Source organism: Vanacampus margaritifer, chromosome 1 (assembly GCF_051991255.1).
Source record: "Vanacampus margaritifer isolate UIUO_Vmar chromosome 1, RoL_Vmar_1.0, whole genome shotgun sequence".
In the NCBI taxonomy this organism is placed as follows: Eukaryota; Metazoa; Chordata; class Actinopteri; order Syngnathiformes; family Syngnathidae; genus Vanacampus; species Vanacampus margaritifer.
The window spans coordinates 20,018,216-20,031,777 of NC_135432.1; the positions used below are offsets into that span (position 1 = coordinate 20,018,216).

General features: G+C 37.6%; 1 non-coding gene across 1 annotated transcript; it reads right to left on the reverse strand.

Moving 5' to 3' along the window:
• Positions 1 to 13,461: 13,461 nt before the first annotated feature.
• trnar-ucg (transfer RNA arginine (anticodon UCG)) lies at positions 13,462 to 13,534 on the reverse strand. The gene has a single exon. It is a non-coding gene; the product is annotated as a tRNA-Arg (tRNA).
• Between the last annotated feature and the right edge of the window lie 28 nt (positions 13,535 to 13,562).

Consider the following 13,562-nt stretch of genomic DNA (forward strand, 5'->3'; position numbering starts at 1 on the left):
AAATGTCTTAGAAGTATAACGTTAACTGCAATTTAATCATCCATTTAGTTAAAAATAATTCAATTGTTTTAATATCCAAGGGAGTAGTGGGAGTTCATGCAAATTCCAGGCAGCCGCGCTAACCACTACTTTATCAAACGCAGGACAATTTGGGGAAAAATAATAATAATACAGTTTTCCACCAATGTGTTGTATGAGTATGAGATCTTTGTACGATATATATATTTTTTAATTACCTCGTTAAAATATTATTTGGTGTTGGAAAGCCACTGTAATTAGCATTAGCTGTCCAGGCTAGTGCACCATTCTAAATGGCTAAAGTCTAAATGACAAATCAAAAGGCTTGCCATAGTAGTTGAAGACGTCCTCATAACATTAAATGTCAAAAGAATTAACAGAAAACAGTGCTCTTTAAATTTGGCGGGCAAAAAAATGTTAATGAAAAGCCTTTTTAATTAAGCGAATAATCGTGATTAATCAAAATTCTAAGATGTGATTAATCTGATCAAAAAAAAATATTGTTTGACAGCTCTAATATATATATATATATGTATATATATATATATATATATATATATATATAGATAATAAATAAATAAAATAACTGAATGACTTAATAAATAAATAAATAAATTCATAAATAAATACATAAATAAATAAATACACACACATATATATATATATATATATATATATATATATATATATATATATATATATATATATATATATATATATATATATATATATATATATATATATATATATATATAATGAAATAAGATAAAATAAATTACAAATAACTGAATGACTAAATAAATACATAAATACTCGTGATGCAAATAAAGGCATATCCACAACTGGGCATCTTATCTGCCAGGCCAGTGAGGCTCAGAGGTCATTATTGGTGCCATGTGAAATTATCCAAATGTTTCATTAATTACAAATATATTTTTGTTATACTATTTATGCCAGTAATCTCTTGTGACAGGTATAGTAATTAATTGTGAGACCAACTACTACTAGCCTCTTTTTAAAAAAAAAATTCAAAAAATTAAACAGTTATTTTCAGCTGAATATTCCCCTAAAAATCATCAAGCATTAAGAACAAGGGCCACAATCACTCTCGTCTTGTTTCTGTGTTAATTAGGTTAAAACATTGATTAAACTGCTGAGATTCAACAGGCCTCTCCTCTTATCATTTGGATTAATAATTCATGAGGAGCGGTTAGCAAGAACACAAAACAGTTTCTCGTAGAAGTGCTCAGCCAGCTTTAAATAATTGAAAGCTCTGCAGCTCCACGAGCACTTGAAGGGAAACTAGCTTCCGTATGCTAATGGCAAATTAATGAGATCATAAAGACAACTGCTGAGAGAGCTTAACTGGATAGCCACGCCAACTAATAACGCGTTTAAGAGACGTTTCGCGGCTGCCATTTGGGATTCATCCTGAAGAAGAGACATAAACAAGGATGTTCAGGGATTTTGAAGCAGGTGCGGCCTTTCAACCAAGAGCTTGTTTTGATGTGCAAATCGAAGTGATGCGAGGCAAATCTTTGAGCTGCAGATGTTGCCGGACAAAAGCTCGGTCACTCAAAGCTATGCTAATCCCCCCCTCGCTGCTTCCTTGCTGGCTCCCGAGGGCCATCGCCGTGTCTGGAGCGTCGCCATCTTTCTATTTTCATTCACCAGTCAGCTCGTTAGTCACTGTCTTCAGTTGCGTGTATGCAACGGGTTTGACGCAACGGTCAACAATCCAACAGATGAACCACTGAGAACAAATAGATACAACTGTTGTGCAATAGAACATCCTATCTTGTCTATATTAGTGCATCATACTAACATGTAGCCTATGTTTTCCCTACTGGAGTTTATCGCTAACTTTTGTAACCAGTCCTATAAACATCCTATATTTTCTTTATTATACCTTTACCGTACTCTATTTAAATCATATGAAGTGTTTTACATACCACACAAACTCTATTGCCCCGTATTACATTACTATTGAAGGGGAAGTCAACCCCAAAAAAAATCTTGATAGTGGATTATGAGTTAAGCAGCAAAATACAGCAGTTTTTAACTATATTAGAAGGCGGCCATTGTGCCACTTGCTGTCAAGTGGTTTCAGATAACAACCAATCACAGCTCAGCTTCAGAAAACAGGTGAGCTGTGATTGGTCGTTGCCTGAGCCCTGGCTTGAGAAACTGTGATGTCATCTTCTGTCGACAGCAAGTGGCAAAATGGCTGCCCCTAAGATGGGTAAAATGTAATATTAATCAAAATGTCATGTTTAAACTAGTGAGGTCATATATAAAATATTATTGTTAAGAATTTTTTAAGGTTGACTTCTCCCTTAATGTTTAAGATACTTCTATTGTACCACCTTTAACATTTTCTTCTAATGAACTTTATTTTCGTCGCATATATTTTTGTCCAATCCAATTTCAGCCTTTGTGTTCTAATCTGCCCCACATGAACGGTCGGACAAACATTTCTAACCGCACTCATCTGTGAAAATAACGAAAGGAGGCATTTTGCACTGGGCACAATACTAGAGCCCTGTCTGTTTTTCAAATTAATGAAGTAAAATGGGATTTTCCATCAGCTGGGAACGTATAGCTAAGTACATAAAGCAATGCACTTAGCAACAATGAAGTCAGGTCATTGTCTGGTTTTGAATGTTTATGCTAGTGCTAAATTACACATCATTACATATGCTTTGGTTTGGTTGATGAACTGTCCCTCTCCAGGTCAGTATTGACTTTCCTCCATAATTTTGCATCTGTATAGGGATGTTGTTATTGTTTTTTAACTAAGTTAAAATTCACATGGATTTTATGTCAGCGATACAATAATATGAACTATAATTTCACTACACTTTAACTTGTATTTCCTGCTCACAGGAATTGATGAAGTTCAAGAATTTAAGCTGTCGATTATATTGTCTTCTGGGAGGACTGTGGCCATTAAAATTAAGGGGGGAAAAAGATAAACATGCAAATGAAACTCACTCCCATGAAAGACTGTTATTAGAGTGGATGTAAAAGAGGTCACTGGTTCCACTGACCTGATTTCTTAAGACGTAACAGGCCAGAGAAATTCTGTACAAAAAGAGAAAAACTACGGACACACACACACATGCACAACGTGTGTGCTGAAAGTACAGAAAAGAGACAGGCGTGCTTACTCATATATGTAATTCGTGAATTCATGCATCCACATACTTGTCTGATGTTGTTCATATATTTCTTTCCTTAAGAGCAATCATCCTGACTTGCATCACAAGAAGAATGTCGGCATAAGGAAGTTCAAATCTCGATCTAATACTCAACTGGAATCTTTTTTTCAATGGAAATACGGTATGATGAGAAATTAGCTTAGCATTGCATTATTACCAGGGCAAGCGAGTCAACTGAATTCCAGACACATGGAGGTTTTCCACCCACTTTTCTGTTTTTAAATTGTGTGTATTTTGCCACAAATTTAATTGTGTATTTTCTGTGACCCACTTATAGATATTCACATATGTGTGTTGGCAGTGTTAGCCAAAGACAATAGTGGTTTCCATCCACCCATCTTTATTTGAATTTTCAAGAAATGCAAAAATAAAACTGAATGGAAATACCAGAAATTCGAAAAAGGGCCAAAATCCCCCCCCCCCCCCCAAAAAAAAAAAGTTTTTACGTTTTGAGGGGGTGGATTTTGAAGTGTATCGAGAAAAGAAAAATGCAAATTTTGGCTATGGAAACAGGTTTTGAGAATAAACGCTGACAAGACCGGATACACGTCACAAATTTTGACCGGATATTAGTAGTCACAAAGCAATGTCGGACGATAAAGTAAGGTTTGTTATGGGGGGGGGGGGGGGGAACGAAACAGAAATCTCATACGACGTCATCGTCATCAGTTGCTCCCTGTTCTTCTTCTTCTTTTAAATTACTGGTGGATCACATCTCTATGGTGTATACCGCCACCTACAGCGGCGGAGTCCCCTCTCAATATTCGCAAAAGAAGAATAGATGGAAACGGGCATAAGTCGCATGTCCGTTTTGCGCATTTTCAGTAAATAACAAATGGAAATGATGGAAACCTGACTAATGTTTATAGAGTCAAATGTGACTTGATAGATGACATATACTCAAGGGGGGCAAAGTGCTGTTGCATATTAATCCAATGAAAGATTAATGATCACTAAATGTCAGTGGAATGTTCAGTGAGGAAATGAAGTCAGTTGCAAGTCAGCTGGGATGGGTTCAACTAAGCTCACCCATGGCCCTAATTTGGACAAACAAGCGTCACTGATTTCAACGTTGACCTCTGCTACCTAGTAAAATACCATTAAAAAAAAAAAGAAGTTCACGTCAGTCCACATGCACAAGTCTACTTTTCCTCATGAGAATTTGCTCCAAAATTCCCATTTAATTGAGACACTCTGGACGTTTTGTGGCTATGTAACTAACAGAGCAATCAACTAACAAACTTAATCTTCTTTTGCTACTATTGTGGAGTAGATCTTTTCCTCCGCGTGTTCGTTTTCTTTCGGGTAGTGAGAATGTTGGTTATCTGGATACAGGCTGGAGATCGATGAACAGTTCCTTCAAAGCTTTTATTTCTACAGAATATTTCGGGCACAAGTGAGTTGCAGACAATGGCTGTAGCCTCTCACAAGTGTGAAGATTACAGAGGATTTACAATATTCTTATACTATCTTGAAGGGTGGTACCACACAGTTTCCAGTAAACAGTTCAACCGGAGTTGACCGGACATGAGATAAACTCAAGGACATCATTCAAATCCAAAGCCCATTTGAGGAATAGAGGAGGTTATTCAGTCATGACTGCACCTGGCAAAAATTGTGATAACACTCACAAAGATACATCCGCAGAACAAAGCTCTACTGAGGAAATAAGGAAATTAAAACAGTTATGACTAAATCTGGGCAGAAGATCCTCTTCACAACCTTGTGGTGGATATCCTAAAGTCTACAGGGATCCTGCTTTGGTGTACTTCTGTAATATTTGGCTCAACTCGTAATCCTCTGCATTCCCAATAAGAATGGGCTCTTTGCCCAGATCCACTACTTCCTGAATTTAGCACCACTCCTTCATTTCCTGTCTTTCATGATTGCACAACTGATTAATCCAAGTGTGTCTGACCTCAGTAACCACGACGACAATGGCCAGACACACCTGGATTAATCAATTTGTCCAATCATGAAAGACAGAAAATGAAGGAGTGGTATTGAGTTCAGGAAGTAGTGGATTTGTGCAAAGAGCCCATTGGAGTTAAATATTTTCACTTTTTACAAATGTGGGATGCACCGTGTTGTTTTTCTTTCTGTGTTGAGTAGCCACCCAGTGGGCCGCCAAAAAGATGGCATGACTCTGTTTCTGGAATCCTCTCAGCAGTCCTCCTTTACAACATTGCTGCCAAATGACTGTGACAGGACGCCCACGGATATCTAAGCGCCTTTAGGGAGAAGGGGCAGAAAATCGGCTCTTGAGGTGAAAAGCTGCATCCCTCTCAGGATTTACTGTCTGCTTGAAGAATGGAGTAGGAACACTCTTCTGTCCAAGTATCACCTCCTCTGTACATACTGGGACAGGCGCGGAAATGAGGAAAGAGAGGAAATTTTAAGCTTGTTCTTCATTATCTTCACCCGAGCAGAATTTTAATGATGCCAGGATTATTGACATGGATGCTACTGGGGCCTAAGCGATGAAGTCAGCAAAACAAAGTTGACTGCGCACACAGCCCGGTATTAGTCACACATCTTTTTTGCTGACTCGTTTCAGTGTGACCAAATCATGCATGACTCAGTCTTATTAATGCTTTACACATTTTTCTCTGACATATTCTTTCGATTCAAAAGTTCAAGTCACTGGGGAAAACTACTACTTGTCCAATGTCAACATCTCTACTGTTTACTTACTCATGAGCAATATACATTCATTATTATCAAACGCAGGACAATTTGGGGAAAAATAATAATAATACAGTTTACCACTAATGTGTCGAGAGTATGACATCTTTGTACAATATATATATATTTTTCAATTACCTCGTTAAAATATTATTTAGTGTTGGAAAGCCACTGTAAGTAGCATTAGCATTAGCTGTCCAGGCTAGTGCACCATTCTAGATGGCTAAAGTCTAAATGACAAATTAAAAGGCTTGCCATGGTAGCCTCTTACTGATTTTGACACAGGTTTGTAAATGTCACATTATTCCGTACTGTTTGTTGCTTTAAATGTCAACAGCATAGAGCTCTGCCTCACACTTTGCTCCAACATCTTCACTAAGTGTTAGATTGTGTTGACAAGTGGCGAGTGAAAGTCATTTTTCATATTCATCAAAACCTTTAGCAGCTTTTCACTTTTTATTTTTCTGTCATTGATTTACATTCTTTTTTTAGGGGGAGGGGATTCATTTTCTCCTCTCAATTCATTGAACACACTTGAGTGTTTGCATTTATTTATTTTTTAATCAATCTGCTTTCAACTTTTGAACTTGTTGTCCAATGCAAGAACCATATCGATCTGTGAGTGATATTGGACTCAAGATGGCTAGCTGAGGTCAAAGGACTGATCAATACAATTTCCTTTTCAGCTACAGGTCTCAAATGATCTTCTACTAGAGAGTCTTTTATATTTGTCAGGGTGAGCGTGCTATTGATCCAGTCCACCATGTTTCAGACTCGTAAGTGTTTAAAAAAAAAAACAAGAAAAACATACATGTTTAAAGTGATAGGCATTCATGGTAATAAAAAAAAAAGTTAATCTTGTCTTTAAATCTATACAGTCCTTTAATTTTTCTTTTTTAAGACAAAAAGGTTTCGAGGAAGGCGGCAGTTGACGCCGAAACTAGTCAAGGTAAACGAAAACCTTGTGTTTGTGTAATAAGTATGTATAAGCGACAGTCAAGCGTAAGCCAAATTAGCACATGGCGCTATAACCATTAAAATCTCAAAAATGTCTCTCCGTAGTGGTTTGCCAACAACAATTAATCAAATGCCTGCGATTGTTTGATTACAAAGTAGCTGTCAACTTCTACACAAGGCAAGCACAGCGCAAATTCATCTAGTGGATCTGGTGAGTCACTGCCCCTCTCGGCCCCAATGCTAGCGAACTTTTCAATGCTAAAAATTTATATAAATTGCGCCTCTATCTGGATCTGCGACAAAATTTCACGGCCCCTCCTTTGGTTTGCGCAGCACTTCTCTGCTACGTTTTGTTGAGATCACCTGCCGAATTTTTGTGCTAACAGATTCAGTTCTGTCTGAGGTAAGAAAATAGCTTTCAAGGCAGATTCTCCATTCTGGAGAAATCACTTGGGAATGCTGAATGCCGAATGCTAATAGCTGAATGTTAAGATTTGAATGCATGTGGAATGCTTATGAAGTAACTTGAGAGATAAATTGTGAAATGATGACCTCCTTGATACTGGACAATACATTTTTATTAATTTGCCACAAGCAGTATCAGACACCTGGTAATGATGTTAAATCATATGTATGGAAGTGGGGGTGCAAAGTCATACTTAGAAAATGTTCAATGTCTGTCCCATTGAAAATGAATGGGGAAAGTTGATATTTAACGTTAACGTTGTGTGACGACTGCAAGTGATGTGGAATCCGATGATATATACCGATATATATATATATATATATGCAAAATGCCATGTAATAATTCCCACGCAATGCTTCAAAAATTCACACCTCCCGCGGTATATATATATACAGTATATATGTGGCGGCACGGTGGCTGACTGGTTAGCAGGTCCGCCTCCCAGTGCTGAGGACGTGAGATCGAGTCCGGGCTTCGGGCTTCGGCCTTCCTGGGTGGAGTTTGCATGTTCTCCCCGTGCTTGCGTGGGTTTTCTCCGGGTACTCCGGTTTCCTCCCACATTCCAAAAACATGCATGGCAGGTTGATTGGACACTCCAAATTGTCCATAGGTGTGATTGTGAGTATGATTGTTCGTCTCTGTGTGCCCTGCAATTGACTGGCAACCAGTTCAGGGTGTACCCCGCCTACTGCCTGAAGCCAGCTGGGATAGGCTCCAGCAACCCCCGTGACTCTTGTGAGGACAAGCGGTAAAGAAAATGGATGGATGGATATATATATGTGTATATATGTATATATATATATATAAAGCATTCCCACAATGATGGAAAATATCGTTATTTGTGAAGAAATTATAAAACGGTCCATATTCCAAGTGTTGCAGTAAAGAAGGGGGCACAAGTCAGTAGTTCACATGCTTTGTTATATTATTTTGTCACACTGTGTCAGTCTTGTCCCGCCTACCTCGGGCCATCAAGCACGCAAGTGTGTGACAAGCGTGACTAACGTAGCGTCATTTGTTTGGAGGCAAAGTGACTGCCTTGTGTCAAGTCCTGTGCAGTCCAATAACTGGCTAAGCACTGAACGATAGAGAGGACAATTTTTTCCCCTCGCTGTTGTATCAAAATTAGGGATGATTAGTCATTTAATTGATCATTAATAATTCTGTGTGGAATTGTTGATGGATCACTGTCTTGGAGCCACTGAGGCAAACTGGAGTGCTCAATTTGGCACGGGCGCCTGAAAAAGAACACGTTTGTTCTTTTGTTCAGCCGATTTGTTGGCTTTGACTTACAAGCAAACATTTGGGACGCAAAGTGCTGTATGTTGGCACTAGCAGTGAACTCACTTCACAAGAAGCAGCAGTTTGGCAGAGATTGGATCATTCTTCAAAAAATAGGCTTCAAGCTCTTTATTGCCTCTTCCACTTGAAGTTTAGTGGCAACAAGTTGTGTGTTCAAAACTACCACATAATTTAAATTTATAGAATTCAGTTTATCTTGATGCTAACAAAAAATGCTAAATGCCTATAGATGGGATTAAAAATATCATTGTGTCGTAAATTAGTAACCCTTTAACATAACAAGGGAGCAACAGATAATAGAATAATACTCACAGGCATGTCTTCTTTATCCTCTGCAAAGAACGACTCATATGAATGCAGTTAACACAAGTGTAACTTGTTCCACTATACATTTGTTAAAAATATTGTAAAAAGTTTTTATATATATATATATGTATATATATATATATATATATATATATATATATATATATATATATATATATATATATATATAAAAGTTATCTTTTTTCCTGCCAATTGAAGAAGTGGTAATGAAAAACAATTAAAATCTTTTTTCTCATTGTCGTCTTTACTGTTTACTGCAGAACTGATCAAATATCATGTTTAATCAACTATGTTGAAAATTCAGAGGAATGTGATATTGTACATTTCACACAATTTGGCCCATGCTTATTAAAGTTTGTGCTTATTATTTAAAAGTATGCTTTATTTTACGGCCTTTATTACGACCACTATTTGAGGAAAATGTTTAATGGATGTGCAGTATGCTATTTTTAGATCTTATCGACTTGTTATAGACTCCCCCATTTGTATTCATTGCATTGTTTCCACCAAGTAGCTAAACAAGTCATTGGTAAATAAGAAGCCGCAGAAGCAACCTCTCCAAGTACAGCTGCACATGCTGAATAATCTGCCCTGGGGTGTAGTGTGTAGCTCATAAATAATCCTGTGTGTAAAAATAATAAATAATGACATCATTTGAATGCATGAATAACAATGAATGCAAATTAATAAATAAATGAATACAACAAATTGTTTTCCCCTTTTCCAGTGCAAGGCTTTGCCAAGCAACCCTATGCCCTTTTTACGGGCTGTGAGCACACAAAGACCGTCAAATGAAGACATTTTCTTTGATATTATTTGACGCAACCTGATGTTTAGCTGTTCCACAAATAATCCACCCACTCACTCATTGAGCCCGGAGCACGGGATTACTGGGCTCTTGAATGCTGTCGCCGTGAGGAAAAGTCCGCCTGCACAACCATATATTCGGAATTCACTTAGGCAAGGCACATCTTGACCTTTCATGTTATTTCACCACGCCACAAAAGTAGGTTGTTATGATGCCCTATATATAAAAGTGGTCAAGCAGAAGGGACTGTGCATGCTTGCCTACCGTAGATGCTCTAAGGTGGAAAACAATTTGTTCCAAGACCTCATGTTTTTGAAATGCCATTTTTTTCCCCTCCATTGTTTTGTTCAGAATTCTTCAACTTTTTTGGCTTCATCAGCAAAGCTATCATCAGCGGCCTCTTGCTTTTCCCACCTCGCTATTGATCTCGGTCAGGGTTTTTGTTCTATCTCTGTATCCAGGGAGATGTATTGACATTGAAAGCTGCCGTCTGTCATATCAATAATTCACACGGTGACTGTGCAAGCGGAGCATCACAACAATGCATACATGAACACGTCTTCAGTGTAACTACCGTGTTGTCAAATCAATTTTCTAATGGATTACTAATGTTGGTCTGCCACTGTCACATGTCTGTCTGACACTTCAACCATGAAAGAAAAGAGCAACTTATGTATTTAAAATTTTGTTGAGACAGGAAAACATACTGGATTTCAAGCCATTAAAAAAAAAAAAAGTCATCTGTTGGTGCAAGATCTATTTATATTAGGGCACCGCATCCTTTTGTAGGCCACGTTTGATTTTGAAAACAGATGGGTGGGCTAAGTCTTTCTTAGATGAGGTTAGAAAATGTTCTTTTTTTTTAATGTATGGAAAACTTGAAATAATAATTTCATAATGAATTAACTGGCTGGCAACCTGTTCAGGATGTACCCCGCCTACTGCCCAAAGCCAGCTGGGATAGGCTCCAGCACCCCCCGCAACCCTTGTGAGGACAAGCGGTTAAGAAAATGGATGGATTAATTAAATTATAACTAAGCACTAACATTTTTATGTCTCCTGTAACTAGACAAGACAAGGGAAAAAACAGTACAGTATTTGCTGTAATTAGTAATAATCTTAATCTGTAACTGTGAGCTCCATGGAACTCCGTTACTAACCAAAACAGAAGCAGATAAACTCTTGCAAATCTTGCAGATCCAAAAACATGATGGTCTTACCAGAAGTACGCACTCATTTTAGCATGCGTAAATTGACATTTTGCCATATTTGCCTTTAAAGGACATTAATTGCAAAGTGTGGCATGTCGCCATCTGGTGGCAAAGCGGTTGTAAAGCGTCAGCTTCATATTTGCTGCTTGCCGTTTTCAATGATCATATATTGATTCAAATAAATTAATCAATCATCTGTTAATGAAACAACATGATGTAAACACAATCCATATGTTCACAAGGTGAGTATGTGTGGGTTTTTTTGTATTCAAAAGTTCATCAAAGATGGATTTAAAAAATATATATTTTAATTATTATTCTTTGCACGCCACCCTAGTGAGGAATAAGCGGTTAAGAAAATGGATGGATATTATTATTTGCCTTAACTGGCTTGCATTTTAAATGTAATTCAAAGGACTTGGAAAAAAACATCTAAAATAATTATGGTTATGGATGTTCGATGCCACATTTATTCTGACCAATAACAGTAGAGTAACAAACACAAAAACAATGGTAGATCGTTTTAAAGACCTATAGGAAATGGTATGGTATGGTAATTTTCTATTCTTCTAATTTCTAGCTCCTGATTTCTAGTCGATACTTACACCACTGGTGTGACCAGAACCCAGGTCTGAGCTGGCACAAATAATCGGCCCTGCCATTTTGATTTAGGCCCACCGGCCCAGCCCGATTCCGATTGGCTAACACGTAGCTCTACCTCTGATGATTATCGGTTCAATTTGCTCTCTATACTGTAAATGGATTCATGGCTGCAACCTTTTAAGTGTGGGCCAGTCTCTTGGGGTAAAATGAAGTTAAATAATAATTGAATCAACACCAAAAGACACCAGCCTACCGGGCATCTGTCCTTTACGCCAGATGGCCAGTCCAGCCCTCCCATAACCTCAAGTCAACTCCGCATATTTTTTCCTCACTGCATATTTTAGTCTTGTCTTAAATATAGTGTTTTACATAGAGTTTATGCTGTGTGTGTGTGTTTGTTTTTTCATTTCATACAGTACATGCGGTTCACCCATGGATTAGCTATTTGCAGATCCCCCCTTGTCGTCTTTTTTTAACCTTTTTTTGTGAGCAATGCTATTATGAGTATATCCATTATTCACATATTTTTATTATCCCCGCTACTGTATAGGCATTCTGCGTTGTATTTGAGCTATTCCCGAAGACACCATGGCACAAAAAGTCATTTGAATCGCAAATCAAGCCATGATTGCATTTCCGACACTTTCATCTCTCCTCTCTCTGGAATTTACATTGTGATGAGTATGTTTGGATGTTCCCTGTGGACGGTCTTGGTTGTTAAAAAAGCCTACACCGTGACTGAGAGGATATGTGCATGAATGTACTATAGCTGCTGTGATATGCTAGGGGATGTTAAGATGTCTACCCGCCGACATGAGCCTCAGCCAGGGTATTGTGACCAGGTGAGCGCCGCCAGCAGGGGCGTAGCCAGAATTTTTTTTTGTGGGGTGGCCAGGGTGAAACCATGACTCATATAGAGGTGGCCGTAAGTTCATACCTGAAATGTCTAAATAAGTGGTTCCTAACCATGCAGCTATACTGTTCGCATGCCGACCTTGGGCTGCGAGCGCTGATGAGTGGGCTGCATGAAATAATATGTTATGAATTCAATGTAGTAGAAAAGTAGAAAAGGAAACCGAACAGCGAAATTCACAACTAAGTATTAAAAAAAGAAAAACTATGTTGATGCCTTACCTCACCAAAAGATGACCTTTTTTTCTATTATTTTTCCTGTGGTAAAATCTATTACCGGTAGTTATTATTGTGTTAGTAAACAGGACTCAGGACTCTGATCTTAATTTGATGTAGGAATCCTTTGCCTGTTTGACATCTTGTTTGATGCCAAAGTTCACGCATTAATAAATGTCTTTTTGAAGATCACATTATTTCACGTTATTTGATATTGTTACAGCTTTTTATAAGTGTATTGGATTTCATAATGGAATACAATCATAATTTCTGAATGGACCATTTTATACAAGAAATACAGGTTTAAAAAAAACTTGGTTTGTTTTTATTATATTGTTTTCTGTAGTTCTTATTTAGTGTCCTTTTAAAATATCAGCTTGTTCCTATTGTACAATAAATTTCTTCATTTTGTGTCTAATTTTACACACATTTATTTTTTCAAAATACTGAACATTAAACATACAAATAAATAACAAAAACTAGTAAATTACCGGTATGCCTTTTCCTGGACTAACATAGCACTAACAAAGGCTGACATTCACATAGGCAACATGACAACCGTGTCTAAAAATACACCCCCAGATGAGACACAGTCATTTGTTGATTTTTATTTTTATTTTTATTGAAGGTTTATTTATTACAAAAATAAGAGTTGACATGCATCCTCACTGTGGCAGTCTGGTAAGTAACATGAACACTGTTTTGCAGGATCAAACATCAGCCACCGACAAAAGTTGACCACGAAGGGACTCGAACCCTCAATCTTCTGATCCGAAGTCAGACGCCTTATCCATTAGGCCACGCGGCCGTCATAACGTTTGTAAATGAATTTTTTG